Source organism: Falco rusticolus, chromosome Z, assembly GCF_015220075.1.
Source record: "Falco rusticolus isolate bFalRus1 chromosome Z, bFalRus1.pri, whole genome shotgun sequence".
NCBI lineage: Eukaryota > Metazoa > Chordata > Aves > Falconiformes > Falconidae > Falco > Falco rusticolus.
In genome coordinates, this window is record NC_051210.1 from 47583412 (window position 1) to 47599125 (window position 15714).

The 15714-nt window shown below is 39.7% G+C and overlaps 1 protein-coding gene across 5 annotated transcripts in view; it reads left to right on the forward strand.

The window, feature by feature from the left end:
* TJP2 (tight junction protein 2) overlaps positions 1-15714 on the forward strand; it is a 66271-nt gene that overhangs the window by 21683 nt on the left and 28874 nt on the right. The gene's annotated exons all lie outside the window — the stretch shown is intronic.

The window sequence follows — 15714 nt, forward strand, 5'->3', positions numbered from 1 at the left end:
CGCCCACCGCGCTCCTCCTCCCGCCGGGCTCGCTCGCCGGCACCCCCCGCCCCGGTCGTGGTAGTGTCCCCCGGCCGGGGCCCCGTCGCGGCAGGGGGCGAGGGAGGGGCTCGGCGGCTGGACCGGGTCCTGCCGCGGGGGCCGGGCGGTGGGCGGAGGAGGGGGCGGCTGTGGCACCGCGTGGGGAGCGGTGCGTGCGTGTGGCGCTTACCGGTGTCAGCGTGTGTTTCAGCCCGCGGCGCCTCCGAGCCGTCCGGGACCACCCGTCCCGCAGGGGCAGAAGCGGCCCCGGTGGGGCGGGGGGCAGGTAGGGGCGGGCTGCGGGTGTGATCCCGCCTTCCCACCGCCGCGGGCCGGCCGGTGGGCTGCTGGGGCCGAAGGGCGGTGGGAATCCCGTGGTTTTTTCGGTAAAATGGGAGCGGGGAGGTTTGAGCCGGTGGGCAGGGGCTGGCGAGTTCCGCTCGGGTGCCTGGGTAAGGCCTCCAACACTGGAGACAAAACATAATGTTATGTTTTAAATGCAGGTTGAGCTCAGGGTGCAAGTCCGTTTCTTAACCGAAAATTTCCCTGTACCTGTCGAGAACCAAAATCCTAAATTTGAAAAAGAAAATCTCCTCCTGGCCCTTGCTTCCCCCCTACCCCGTTCATTTTTTATGAGAAAACTTGTTTTCCTTCACCTGTTGCTGAACTGCAGTAATCAATATAGCTACGAAGCACCTAGGAGTAGCAAGCAGCATCTGCCAGGACTGGAGAGACATTTGGTGTGCTTGCCAGCGTGCAGGAGACTGAATTTATCTGTAGTCACCTCCCCCACCCCCACTAAAATGTGAGTGGAAGCCATAAACAGAATTTATTTGTGCCTCATAGTTTGTTTTGTGGCACGTAGAACAATTAGTGCTGTAAGTTTACTTTTTTTTGTATGGGGTCTGTGTGTGTTAGCCAGTGTCCCATGTTGCACATGTTGCAGGTATTTATTGGCCATCAGTGAGCTACTAGTTGATACTTTCTTTTATGTGATTATTTCCAGAGTGTGTGGTTTTGGGTTGGTTTTTTGTTTAACTGGTTTGGGGTTTGTTTGCTTAGGGGTTTTTTTTGTTTGGTTGGTTTGAGGTTTCTTTTGATGCTGGGTTTGTGTTTTTTTTAATAGGTCACCGAGGTTGTGTAGTTGATCTGGGTAACTATCCCACTCTTACTTCACCCTTCTTGTTCTGTTATCTTCATCCTCTCCTGTACTTACCTGTTTCCCCTCTTCTGAATCAATCTTGTAAGCTCTTTGACAAGATCCCATTGTATTTGACACTTGTTTTGCTGCAGTACATTTAGTAAGTATATGTAATCATTTGCTGATGGTTCTGGTGAGAGAATTGTAAATATCCATGACAGTGCCTTGGTGACTTGCCTTGCAGGGGTCTCTTGGGGGTGGGGTTTAAATGTGCTGACCTGAGCTGGATGGAAAGCCTGATTCTGCATATATGAGTTGTAGTAGTTACAGAGCTTGTAGTTACAGATGTACACTTTAGATGGCTATTACTTAATACTTCATTTAAACAAAATCATCGTGAGTATGGAGTGGTTCTTGAGGTAAGAGACTTTGCAGTATCTAGCAACTTTCTTGGACTTGCTATCCATGTTGGTGGAATTCTTGCCCTTTTGAAGTTTTTGACAACGTTCTTGTTGGCTTGATAAAAAGTGTGGGTTGTCAGGTCTCCACTGAGTGTATGAGGTTTCTTCAAGTTGTTTTAGGCTCTGCCTTTCGTGTAAAGAAATAGGAATTAAACCATTTGGATGGAGCTTCTTTTTGTTTCACAGCTGTGAGTCCATGCAGTCCAGCAGAAGTAGGCTGTGTTGGCTTATGAATTCAGTGACAGCTTCTCTGTCAGCAAAAAGGGAGCTTTGTCCGATCTTTCCTCCTGCCTATTGTTTGAGACTGAGAAAGTTGATGGGTCTTCTGTGTACTGAACTTAAGTAGGGAGAATTGTCACTGTGGCTCCTGCGATGGTTATTATTCCTTGCATTATAGTTACTAATAAGGCCACAATTCTGTTTCTTCTATAAAAGACAACAGTTCATTCATTATTTTGTAGAAAAACACAGAAAAATGATTGGAGAGATACTGCAGCTATGATTTCTAGTTTCCTCTTCTTAATGAGGCTATGCAAACAATATAAAATTTAGACTATACTAAGGATTCTGTTTTTCACAACCTGTGATTATTGGAACTATTAGACAAATGAGGATTCAGCTGACATTGGAAACATTTCTGGAGTCCTGTGTGTAACAGAAAGTGGTAAGTTGCAGTATTTTCTTAGGAAGCTGACATCATTAATGCTGCAGGAATCTTTTTTTGAGTGACCTGAACTGTATATGGTTTATGAGCCAAATAGTGTAGTATAATTCATGACTGTGTTAAAATTGCAGGTGAACTTAAAATCACTTTGTATTTTAATGTGGTATTTGGAATATATTTCTTACCATCAGAATGAAGAACTCGCCAAGAATTTTGTGATCCATGCTGATAAGACAGACATGTAGTGCAAAGACCAGCCTTAAGGCAGAATTATGTACCTGAATGCATCTTAGCTAGAATGTGCAGTGGAAACTAATATATACATGCAATTATTCTTAATACTACGTAAGAATAAAACATCATCTAACTTACTAAACAGCTGGAGAGTAGCTTTCATGAACCCTTCAGGCATCTCTATCCAGTAACTTAATAATACAATAAAGGTGAAAATGTTCCTTGAAGGCCTACAATGGTAGTAGCAGTTAACTAAGCAGGTAGATGATTGTCAGCTTTCCAGGTGTTTGTGCCTTGTGTTTGCCCTGTTAAATAATCAGAGAGCAATATATTTTTACATATTCTGCTGATGGAGTCCTTAGATTTGATTAACAATATCAGATTAGTATTTCACAACCGAATTCTGGATAAATTATTTGTGTTAAAAAAAAACAATACCAAGAAGGAGAAAGTCTTGAAAAAAAAACCCAAACAAACCAGCAGTGATAAAACAGCTTCCTTACACAGCTGAAAGAAATTATATATCTACCCATTATTTATTTATTTATTTATTACTTAATAATGCACATACTCAGCTTGCCATGTGCATGCCTATTCTGTGATAGCAAAGCATTTCAGACACCCACCCCTTAGGAGTCACTTAGTAAGTATGAGCTTTTCGGAGAGAGTGCAGGATGTCCAGCTAGACTGTCATTCCAGGCTCTGCAAACAAAGCTGTGAGAGGCAAATTGTTGCCTTGGACTGAACTGAACAGCTTGCTGCCAGGGTCAACACTTGGCACTGATCGCTCTTCCAGCACTGCAAAAATCTGCTGGATAGCATGGGTTTCTTCTAGTGGTCAGGGCTAAGGATTCTTCAATCAGTGTTTCAGAAGCTTTTTAAAGAGTTGCAGAACAGCATGAGGAACAATTCACATTTTTTATTAATTTATTTTCCTAAGTGATATTTATTACAGAAATAAAAAGTGCTCAGAGGTTTTCGTTATTCTGTTTATAGAATTAAGTCGATACATTTTAAAGCAGTTGAAATGACAGTAGCATAGGTGTTTGGTAGCATGTGTGTATGTGCTTCTTAGCTGATGCCATCAGAACTCCTGCTTCTGTGTAGAATTGTACTTGCATTGTTTGATCTGCAGCTACATAATGATTACAGTTTGCCTGTAAACTTTTATTTTCTAGCATTTAAAGTTTCCTGAAAGTCTTGCAAGCCCAGATGTTGTTCCTGACCCAGTACTTTAGCAGGAACTCCCTTTCAGTTGCTGATAGTTGACAATACTTACTTGCATTTACTTTACTTGGGTACAATGTATTACAGTAGGTCAGGCTGCAAAAAACCCTCATGTCAGACTTTTAAAGACATGCTGCTGATTGCAGAGTATTTACAATAGCTGCTACGCACTCTGTTCCCCTTTGGGAAGTATGCTTCCCTAGCTATTTGTGCACAGTGCCCAGTACACATAAAAGTTTTAAAAATAGGTTAAGATGGGGGAAGAAGTTGTGGAGATCTTCAGTCATGTGCCTCAGACACACTTGTCAAGCTATTAGTAAAACGTGACAAGCCCAGTACTACAGTACTGTTGGTGCATCAGTCTTTGATGACCCTTTGGTGTATGTGAAATACTTGTAATCTAGCCTGACATATCGGTATGCCTTGAGTATGTTTTGTCATTTTCAATGTGGCTTTTCTTTTGTTTAACAGCTTATTATAGTGCCTTCTTAATTTTAGTGTTGCTGTGGTGTTATACTGTAGAATTTAATTCATTCAGAAGTTTATGTATTAACTTCTCTGTCTTGTTGTAATAATTTGACTTAGTTTTCCATTCTTTTCCAAGTTTGTGTGTTTTTTTTTTTTTCCTGCCTTACCCTGTAGAAGCCAGTAGATATGTTCCTAATGTTGTCTGCAGCAATAATGACGGACTAAAACTCTTGGATCATAACAATTTGAAAAGGGCTAAAAAATTTCTGGCCTTTTCATAAGGCTGGTTTGTCTTGTAAGGCAGGTACCTAACTTCTTTTTCTTTTGAATGGGAAAGAAGCAGAACACTTAGTCATGGTTTGCTTCTGCTTTGTTTGTCAGAAGGTCCTTGAAGCATGTAATGCTCTTTTATGTGGCTCAGACCACATAAAAGGAAGAAAACTTTCTGTTCCAAATCTCAGTTGAGAATGAACTTTCAGTTGCTACCAAGGTGAGCTTTGCTCTGGGTGCTAACTTAATGGAAGCATTTCTAAACCTTAATGATTCTGAGATATTTAATTTCCTTTGAGCCATATATACAGAAGAACTCTCTTGTTTTTCTTTCCCAGTTCTTTTCAAAGCCTCATGTGATTTATGAAAATGACTTAATAGTCACAAAAAGAGGAATAAAATTTATTCCACCACTCACTGATTGTGTTCTGGTCAGCTTTATTCTTTGTGTACTTCAGTTCACAGTTCAGTGGAAATGGAACTATTTCATAGCAATGTGTCTTTTTGGTTTCATTTAAGGGTTCGAGTGAATCCTGAAGTTCATTACATTGACAGTGCATGTATGTGAAGTGTTGATTGGTAGAAAGATTGCATCAAGGGTTCTAGTTTCAAATTGTTCTGCTGGCATCCTTTCAAGTGAGGAAAGAATGGCTGCAGATAAACTGGGATTAGTGCTTTGGGAATGAATCTACCAAGTGAAAGTTATTATCTGGATACTAAAGAAAAGGGGCAGCTGACTTCAATCCCCCATCCCTTCTGCTGATGTATTGGTTATTAGTTGACTGCTGTCATTAATGCTATTGGTAATAATTATTTCTACATAGGTTGGGAGGAGTGTGTGTGTTTGAAATATTCTTTATAACAACATGTCTAGATGTTAGCGAAGTCATGCATTAGTACATAACTGCATGAGGTAATTCAGCCTCACATCTGACCTTGCAGAAGGATTGAGAATGGAAAATACTTGAATTTTATTGCTTTCGTTTGCCCTTCTGTTGTCATCTTACCTCAGTGTTTTATCAGTGTCAACATTGTCAGTTTCGGTGTAACACAACTTTATATGGAATGATAGGTTGCTGGTGATGCTGGCCCAGAAAAAAACAGAGCTGTGGGGAGCATTTACAATTAGTTTTATTGTTTGAAAAAGCAATTACACTCCTTCAGAGGCCCTGAGGAGGAAAGTTTGCTGTGAGCAAAGGGATTCTGAATGTGTTTTACTGAAGCAGGTTGCAGCTGGTTTAACCCACTCTCTCAGGGTAATTGAGATGTTGGGAGGAGCTTGGTGACTTTTATTTTTGTTTCCTCTTCTTCCAAATGTACTGGGAGGAATATCAGTGTAATGCTTGTGGACCTAAACCCTTCAAATGCAATCCCTAGGTTTGCATTTTCATCCATGCATCCACTGTATGGATGACGGAAGAATTACTGAATTCCTTTTTGCAACAGGTTTTGCTATCATTTGATGTATGTGCAAGACTTTAAATTTTAGAAGCAAACTTCAGCAATGCTTTCTGGCATGACTGAGTAGGCTGTTGAGACATCTTGAGAGGGAGAGGTGAGTTGCTTAAGACCTTGAAGGCAGGAGTACGGTGGTAGAAGAAAAGGAATGCAGAGAGGTACGATGAATGTGACTAGAAGCACTTAAGAGTTGGCTAATAAATCAAGCTGTTTGTTGTGGCATGTATCTGAATGATGCTGAACATATGCCTTCAAGCTCAGAACAGCTTAATTTTACAGAGATTTGATATCTTTTGGATTGACAATTTAAAACTTTTTTTTTTAACAGAAAATTGAATTAGATTCTTACTGTTATGGACATGTAAATGCATTTGAAGCTTTTATTTTTCTACCCTTTGTATTGGTGACCTTCTATTTGAAATTTATGTTTTGTGAGGTTTGTGGTATGTCATTGACAGTTGTATGAATTTGTGATATGGCATTGACATCTATATGAAAGACATTGTATTGTGTGAATTCTATGGGGTTTTAGTCGTAGATGTGGTCAAATGTACCATTAAAATTTATGCATTATACACTGTTCAGGTTTATTTCCACCAGCCAAGAAAAGAAAGTTAATGTGACAACTGCCACAGGAATGCTTGAACAAAAGTAAAATGCTTCCTAGAATACAGCGTATCACTCTTCTATTAATAGAGTTAGAACAAAGGATACTAGAAACCTTAACAGGGGAAAAAAAATCCAGTTTGGTTGGGAATAAGCTCAGAAACTAACAATTGTACCATTGTTTGAAATGTCTTGCGTTATAATTGGGTGATTAAATATGAATTCTGACCTGATTGGATTGTATCCCAGCAATGAATTGGCCTTTTAAAAAACAGTTACAGGAAGCAGTAGACAGGTACCCACCTTGTTTTTCACAGATTTGGGAGCTGTCGTTGTTGAATAACAAAGTTTATGCAATCAGAGAGTCTGTAAGGACTGTGGAATAGGCCAAAATACCGTTTCTTATCAGTAGTCAGTCCCTGGATGATAGAGTTGGTCACTTCTGCAGGAAGCTAAAACATTCAAAAACAGTAGCAGTAGAAGGTATATCACTGAAGTTGAATAAAATTGTAATCAGTGCTTTGGACCATGTAAGTGCTCTGAGTTTTTTTCTTTCAATTTTTTTATCTTAAGATGCTATAAGAGTAAAAGCTATGTTTTGGTTGCAGACAATAGCCGATTCTGAAATGAGACACTTAAGGAAAGGTAGCTGCATTTATATTTTTCAGTTTTATTTTTTTATTTTGTTAGATTATCTAGCATAATGAAATGGATTATGCACACCTGGTGAGTTTAAATTACCTCCCTGTCAAATCCTGATACTGCAAGTACATCAGAACAAACATTTTTATTCTTTTTTTAATGATGTCAGGCACAAAGTGGTCCTGTTGAACTTAGCTTATTCACAAACTGCTCAAGCACTTTGATTATCAGACCGCATTTGCATGGGCTTCTTAAGGAGCAGAAGGTGCAGAAGCAGTGTGACTGGAAAGAAATCTTAGGTTTTACAGTTAAAGTGAATGTGGGATGGTTAAGTCAGAGATAGCCTTTAAAGCTGGCATTGGTTCAGTTCACCTGCAGTCCCTTCAGTGGTGTTAGCTTCTTGTATTGTATACAAAAAAAATTACCAGACCCTTAGTCTGTGTAAGCTGAAAATCTAGGAAAACCATTTAGAAAAAAACCCGAAAAATAAACCCTTCACTTTCCAGTGTGTATATTCATAAGCTACATAGACAAGTATAATTGATCTGTCAGCTTTTTATCTAGATAATTTTGATCTTTAACTGAAATTGCTTAGCTTCTAAGTTTTTATCTCCTGAAGCCTTGCTGTGTTTTTGAAAAAGAAGTGGTGGGGAAATCATTGCAAGATTGTGCACATGCCATGCCCAGGAGTTTATTCTTTTCTTTAGAACCCCTTCAACACCTATGGGAGAATAAATGCACCTCTGCTGGACTGGTGCTGCACATCCCGGAACACTTGGGAAAAACAGCTTCTGGCTTCCATCTGTGAGGCAAAGTGTGAAAAGAAAGAGAACTTTGATTAAAAAAATGTTCAGTCCCATGGGGGGTGTTATTTCTCAAGAGACAGAAACTGTCTTTGAAAAAATAAAAGAGTTTAATTTTGCGGGGGCAAAATATGATTTGTTTTCTTCCCCAAAATGGCAATGTTGTATTTCACTTGAAACTGTTCCCTCACAAATTTTGAACAATTGGTTGCTTCCTGTTGGGGGAAGCACCGGAACAATTGCAGCGTAGTTTCACCAAGGTAATGACAGAACTATAGTTCGGCAAAAGTGGAGGGAACTTCCTCCTTATATAGATCTAAGCTATATTTTTATGAGATCTGAGTTTTCGGTAGGTAGGACCTGTGTAACTTGCAGCTGTGTTTTGGATTCAGTTTCTTTTTTCTTTTTTTCCCACTCCCTGCTCCCTCCTCCCCCCTCTGAATAAACTTTGGTTTTGTTTGTAATGAGATGTTGTACTGTTTTGCATATGTATGCGTCTAAGCTCAGAGGAATTCAGCTGTAACAAGTGTAAACTACTCCATTTGTGTCTTCCACCTCATCCCAGAAAGGTTTAGAAGTTTTGCATGTATATTTTAAATTTGTATAGCATGTGAAGGTTGTAAATTGAGTTTCGTGTTCTGAATTTGTTACACTCTGCTGGGTAAATACCGCTTTTTGCCCTTTGCACCATTCCCCTCTTCCCACCCCTGGTAAGTAAATAAGCGTTTGCTCCTGGTAGCATACCAGCAAAGCAGTTCCGGTGGCTGCTTTTGCATTTATCCATTTTCAGTAATTATAGAGGGAACAGACAGATGTTAAAAAAATAGATTTTCAGTAAGTAGCACAGTTTTTAGAAGGCACCACACCATCCTAAGGAATTTCTGCGCACCAAATTGAAATGTTTAACTGTTACTCTTACTCGCAGAGTTCACAAGTACTGTGAAATATAAGTGAATGTATTTTAGAGAATTCTGGGGAGTGTGTGTGGTGCTTGACTTTTCTGGTGTAATGAGAAAACATGCCTTTATGTCAGCAAAACCAGGACTTTAAAGGACACTTCTTGAAAGTGTAACCTTCCTGTGTTCAGGCTAAAGGTAGTCTGGAAAAAAAGCTTAACTCCAGAAACGTAACCATAATTCTCCTTTTTATTGTTAGTGCTAAAATGTAGCACTTCTAGCTTTAGGTGTAACTGTCATGTAGAACTCGTTTCAAAGTCGTGTTTAGAATTTTTCCACTGCCCATTTCCGTGGTGTCTTGGTGTGACTGATGGGTAATATACATGGTTTATCTTTAGACTACCAGATGTTTCTCTCTTTTCAGAACATAAAACTGCTTGGGGAATATGTTTATTTGCTTTGTATAAGCAGCACAATTGATTCCTGAAATAATTGTAGTGGAAAGGCACTTAAACCTAATAAAGCTGGAATTTAAAAAAAATTAAAGAGAGAAAGAAAAAGAACAGTCTGTTTGACTGATGATGGGATATGTGCCTGAGATTAAAGAGGCAAAAAAGCCATCTAACACCTTGCTTTAACAGCATATTTCCTGTAAATTTTTTTTTTTTCAGTCTGAAAGTGTAGAAATAGGATTTTGGCCTAACAAGATGTTAAGCCTTTCTAAGATTATTTTTTTTTTAACTTACAGAAATTATATTTATAAAAATCACTCATGCCAACCTGTTTGAGAAATAAATAAATAAATAAATGAACATACTGTGTACTATTGAGTCTTGTTCTTCAGAGCAGTAATACTATGTTGTGTGCCAAAGCAACAGCCTGAGTGTTTAACTTCTTTTGACAGAGGGGGAAGTGGTGTGAGCCTCAGTTGCAGCATCACTGCACCATCTAGTGTCTCTCTGGATTAGTGGTGAGTTGTACACCTAGAATCTTGGCTCCCAAGTTTTACTGGCTTGCACGAATTGTCTGCATTGCACAAAAATAATTTGTCAAAAACTTGTTGGGTTTCTTCTGAAATACAAGATTTCCTGCTTGTTTTGCTGATCTCCTCTAGACTTCTAAGTGTCCTGCAAATTCAGTAGGAGGTGGAAATGCAGCTCCTGGTGCTTGTATGCCTTTTCAATATGCAACACGAATGGGGGCGGGGGGCGGGGAAAGAAGCCGGCTTTCTTTCTATTCTTCTATGCTACCAGGGCAGATATATTTAGTATGTGTATATATGTATATAAAAATACAATTTTATTAATATATCTTAAAATAGTTATTTTATCAGACTTTATCCTAGTATTATATTAACACCTGAAAAGCCTTTATAAATGTTTCTTCTAGAATGTAGGCAGACAAGATACACGACCCGTTAATAGTTATCAGGACATACTAAGGTAAAGTGTATGCATAAGGGTAGTAATCTGTTGTTTTATCAAAGATGGAATAAAAAGCAGGGGAGAATGTATTTTCTTATAGTCTTAAGTATCTTTAAAGCCACTCAGAAACTTTCAGTTTCCTGGTTTTTCTGTGTTGCCTTTATTTCCCTGCTGCTGGCTGGATGGCTAAATCTGAAGAGTTGTTAACGGAGTTACTCCAGTGGGCAGCCAGTCACAAGTGGTGTTCCCCCGGGGTTAGTACTAGGGCCAGTCCTGTTAAATGTCTTTATCAATAAACTGGAAGAGGGGATCAAGTGCACCCTCAGTGAGTTTGCAGGTGACACCAAGTTGCAGGGGAGTGTTGACCTGCTGGATGGCAGGCAGGCTGTGCAGAGGGACCTGGGCAGGCTGGAGCGATGGGCCGAGGCCATTCCTGTGAGGTTCAACAGGGCTCAGTGCCGGGTCCTGCCCTTGGGTCACAGCAGCCCCACACAGCGCTACAGGCTGGGGGAAGAGTGGCTGGAAAACTACTGGACCTGGAGGTGCTGCTTGAATTCTGACTTGAACTCAAAATGTTTAAAGAAAATGCTAGTTCTCCCCTTTCTTTGTTTCCGAGTGTTTGTCCTACCTTCTGATGGTCTTCCATATAGTTGGTTAATGTTTAGCTTTAAGTATACAGGAAACACATTTTTCCTAGGGCATTATCTTACCGGAATGGACAGATATAAATTTCTCTGAAAAATGGTTCCTTTTTTTTTTCATATTTTTTTCCTCAAAGACACTAGTGTATACATTACTCAGATATTTATATGTACAGCCTTCCCACTTTTATTTGTTTCTTTAATACAGCATTGAAACAAATAAAACTATTCAAAGATTATATGCTTTACTCGGTAATCCAGCAAAAGGATGCCTAATGGCATATTCTTTATTGGCTTCTTTTCAGTGTCCAGGTTACTTGCTATTCCCTTTAGGTTTTTGGAATTGCAGAATAAGTAAATATCAACAAAATTCCAATCCCATGCCTCTATTTTGATGTGTTTTTTCCTGTGCTTGGCTAAATTTCTGCAAAAATTCTTTCAGCTGGGGGTGCTATTTCATTAACGTGAACCATTCAAAGAATGCATGGACTGCTATTATAAGCAGATTGTGTGATGTCCTTTGTTACGTTTAAGCATTGTTTGTTACTGATATGCTGTATGCTGGATCAAGTGATATATTTTGAATTAAAAAGCACGCTTTTCAAAGCTCCAGATCAGCGGAGACCTTCTGTGTGTATGCAACTTTTTTCCCACCTCCTTTGGCTTATTTTCTGAACAATTTTTGTGCACTAGAAAATCTGGGGCATTAGGCTGTGAATGTTAGTAACAAGGTTACAATGCAAATAAGACCTAGATGTGGTTGTTGATTAATATTCTCAATAGTCTGGTAAACAGTGTTGTTGTCTTTCATCTCCTCAGCTCTGTATAGGAGTGCATTCTCGTTCAGTTTGCAGCCTGGAAGGCATTTGGAGTGTCATAGTGCAATGAGAGAGAGAAATGAATGCAAGTTCTGCCGTCCTGGAATTTTCCCCCATCTGTTAGCAGGCTAAAATGTCCACAATGGGAGAAGGTTGATCTCTGTTTTCCTATTACAGGGGTGTTTTGGTGGGAGACTTCTGTTTGGCAGAAATGGAGGAAATCTGAGTGCTTCCTTGCACAACACGTTTCAGTGGACAGGTTGCTGGACTTGAAGTCAAGACAACTCAGTTATGTTCTTGGCTCTGTAGCTGACAGCTCTGGCACTTTGTATTTCTTAAGGAGTAGTTTTGCTAAGTGGAAGCAAAATTAATAGTGAAATAGTGCTGCATACGGTGTCAAGTAATGACTATGGGCATTGTTGTCACACTGGATTCAAACTGTTCCTGGAAGAAGTAAATTAAAAAGAAGTAAATTACTGTCTAGTAAACAGTTCTCATTTGATGGTTTTAAAAGTTTTCATGCAACTTAAGAAGTGAAGATTGATCTTACAATGCCTGGAATAGGCATGTTGTACTTTACATAACATTTGCCAGTCCTGTTGTAGATAGAATTTATAAATTGCAGCAAGTGAATAGTGTAGCTTTTAATTTAAATATGATTAAGAAAAGTTTTTTTATATCATCACTTCTTTTGCATTCAAAAACAGTCTGCTTGTGTAATGACATTCAACTTACCAAATCTATGAACAACAAATGATTGGAAACATTATGCTCAGTTTAGATTTTCTGTAAAAAGGTCTTTTTAGACAACTTGTATCTTGAGGTTACTGCTTCTAAGTGAATTTTGGAAAAAAACTTTATCACACAAAGTCTGATGATAGATACATCATAGACTCACAGAATCATAAAATGGTTTGGGTTGGAAGGGACCTTAAAGATCATCTAGTTCTAACCCCCCTGTCAGGGACAGAAACACCTTCCACTAGACCAGGTTGCTGATGAATGTGTTTGTTACAAGCAGAATACCTTTGCCCTGTTAGCAGTCTTCTCAAGTAATTTGGGAGAAAGCAAAGGCTATATCTAACTGATAATTCTGCATTGGAGGGAAAGGGAAGAAAGGATTGTCTGCACAGCTCATTTCTACATGAAAGTTTTGTTCTCCCTCAGAAGCTGTCATTCTGGTGCAGAGGTATACTTACTTGCACAGTATGTGACTTCTTGGTTTTTTTAAACTTCCTGCATCCTGATAATATAACCGTCTTGATGTTAATAGCCATCCTGATTTGACTTGATTGTGAATGAATGTGTACTTGAACTGATGATTTCTTTACAGGTTGTTGTCTCTTAAATGTGTTCTTCCCTCATGACCCCAGGAAGGGGGGGGGGGGGGGGGGGGGGGGGGCGGGAAAGAGAGTTTCTGCCTTTTTGAAGAGCAAATGCATGCTATTCCTAGTGGATATTTTTTGCAAACCATTTTATATCACTTGCTTTTAATCTGAGCCACTCATCATTCTGGGAACCATCTTTTTTCAGGACAATTTGTTGCTTTTCTGGAGGTTGCTGCATTGGTGCAGGAGCCTAAACAAAAAAATAGGAAATACTTCCCTGAATTAATATTGGTAGAAAACAAGGTTCCTCCTTTTTTGTGAGATGCTGGCTGTATTGCAAAAGATCCACAGGTGAATAGTTTTTTTCATCCTGCTAGATCCTAATCAAAGCTCTGGTGTATCATATACAGATACTTAATGAAAACCTTTCAGTTGGAGCCGTCTCACTTCAGAGTGGCTTGAGCATCCTTCCTCACTGCAGGGGAAAGGCCTGGTAAAGGTCCTGTTCCTCTTCAGTCATTTTTCACTATGTTAATTAAGAATACTTGGCTCTGGATATGTGGCTTGTGTTATGTGATCATCTTTTCCTAATCATCTTTAATAGCCTAGTAGGATACAGCCTACAGCTGAAAAAGAGAAGATGTGGACCTTCACATCACACACTTTGTACAGATTACTTCTCATTTCACTCGGCCTCCACTGCTTGTTGAGGGAATCCCTTGTGGACTCCCCAGAAACAAGTGGATCAGTGTCTTTGCCTATAAATGTAGGACCATCCATTTCTGTTTCTCATAAATTGCCTTTATGCAGGCAGGTAACATGTGAGAGCAGTTTCTGAATCCTCTGATAATTTATGTGGTCTTTGAGACCAGTTATGCTGCTGACATCTTGGTGGGGCTCTGGAGTGTCTCCACTTGCCTGCTCCTGTCAGTGGCTAGAAAAGCTTCTGACCCCATCCTTTACAGGTGGGTGTCTTTCAGTGAAGCTTGAAGGTTTTGATCTTCTTCAGTATAGGAGTCTGTCTTTAGGGAAAACCTGGATGCAGCTTTCAAGGTTTTTATGCTTAAGTCCATAGTAGCAGGTGAAGGGGGCAGGAGGGGCTGGGGAAAGGCGCCTCTTTTTTTGTTTCAGGTCTGTAATGGAGCCAGTAAGACCATTTCAGCTTTCCCTTCTGCTAACAGAGCCTCATCGAAGTTATGTGTGAGGAAACACCCTTTTTCTTTGCTGGCTGGAGAGGAAGAGATCAAAACAGATAGTACTAGGTGTAAGACTTCTAGTTAGCTTTTCTGCTGGGCAGAATTTACTGAGGTAAGGAAGCTCGCTCTTCAACTGGGTGAGTGGAGAGATGCTGTGTTCTGCTGTAGGGCTTTGTTGTGACATTCTGCAGTTGCTCTATTGAATGTTCTGGAACCTCTGCTTTTCTTTACACAGTCCCAGTTTATAGAATAGATCATCATACTTAGCGTTCAATTTATTTTTCCCCACATGATTCACATTTTATTGTCTGAATAGATTCCCACAAAGAGCCAGGGTGTGTGTGTCTCATTGGAGCTGAGCTTGCTTTCAAAAAGAGCTTCAGTTTTAAATGTCTGCGGATAATAGATGTCAAATAGGTGTGAAATGAGAAAGGCTTGCAATGTCTGTAATCTTGTGCTGGGGGTACAGTCCCTTTTTCCCTTTGTAAAGAGGCATACAGGTAAGGTCAAAAGGACAGGGGTTGTTTGATAGATGGAAAGAAAATCCTTCTCTTTAAACTAACTTTAAAAAATTTAATAGAGAAGTTTCTATCCTGAAGCACTTGTTTTCTTCCAAAATGAAATACCCAAATGCAAAAACCTTCATCTTTCTGTTAACTCATCATCTTTTCACAGCTCCTGTTCTGACTATGCAGGAAAATTTGCAGTAATGTTCCTAGTCTTCCTGATTATTTTTTAAAGATTCCTTTCAGGTTCCTTTTAAATTTTGGTGGAGTCAGTCCATCTGTCTTTCTCACTTTCCTTTAGAGAAAAGACAGTCCAAAACCAAGGAGCTGTCCTTGCTCATGGACAGTGTTTCACCATTTTTGTTCTCCATGTCATCACCATCTTCTTTTGGTGATATTTCTGAATTTGGCATGCTGTTGAAGCTTTGTCAGGCCAAGGAAGAGGAAAGCAGGACTGCTAAGACAGGGCTAGAAAAGTCTCAAGTACTTCCTTACATTTGTTTCTACTTCCTGCTGGTTTTTGAAAAAAAAAAAAAAATAAATTGAAGACGCTGTTTTGGAAGATGTTAATGTGAGTCTGTTTAGACAAGTGAAGTTTTATTCTTTAGAAATGTTCAGGGGTATTCTACACTATTTTGACCAAAATTTAATGACTGTCTTAAACTACTTGCATCCACCCTGTGCTCTGGAAGTGGGAAGCCCCAGTCAGAGGCTGGTATCAATGTGCTTCTGGTCACCCCCAGTGCAGGCTGAACAGGGTTCGCCCTCAGCGGCTCAGCACTGAAGGTGCAAGTCTGTGTTCGTCCTAGTTCTGCTGGCTAGTGCAGAGGTGGGGTCACAGCTGAAACACAGGACATTGAATTCAGTCTTGATTTTAAATGGAAAAATCTAAAAAAAAAAAACCAAAAAA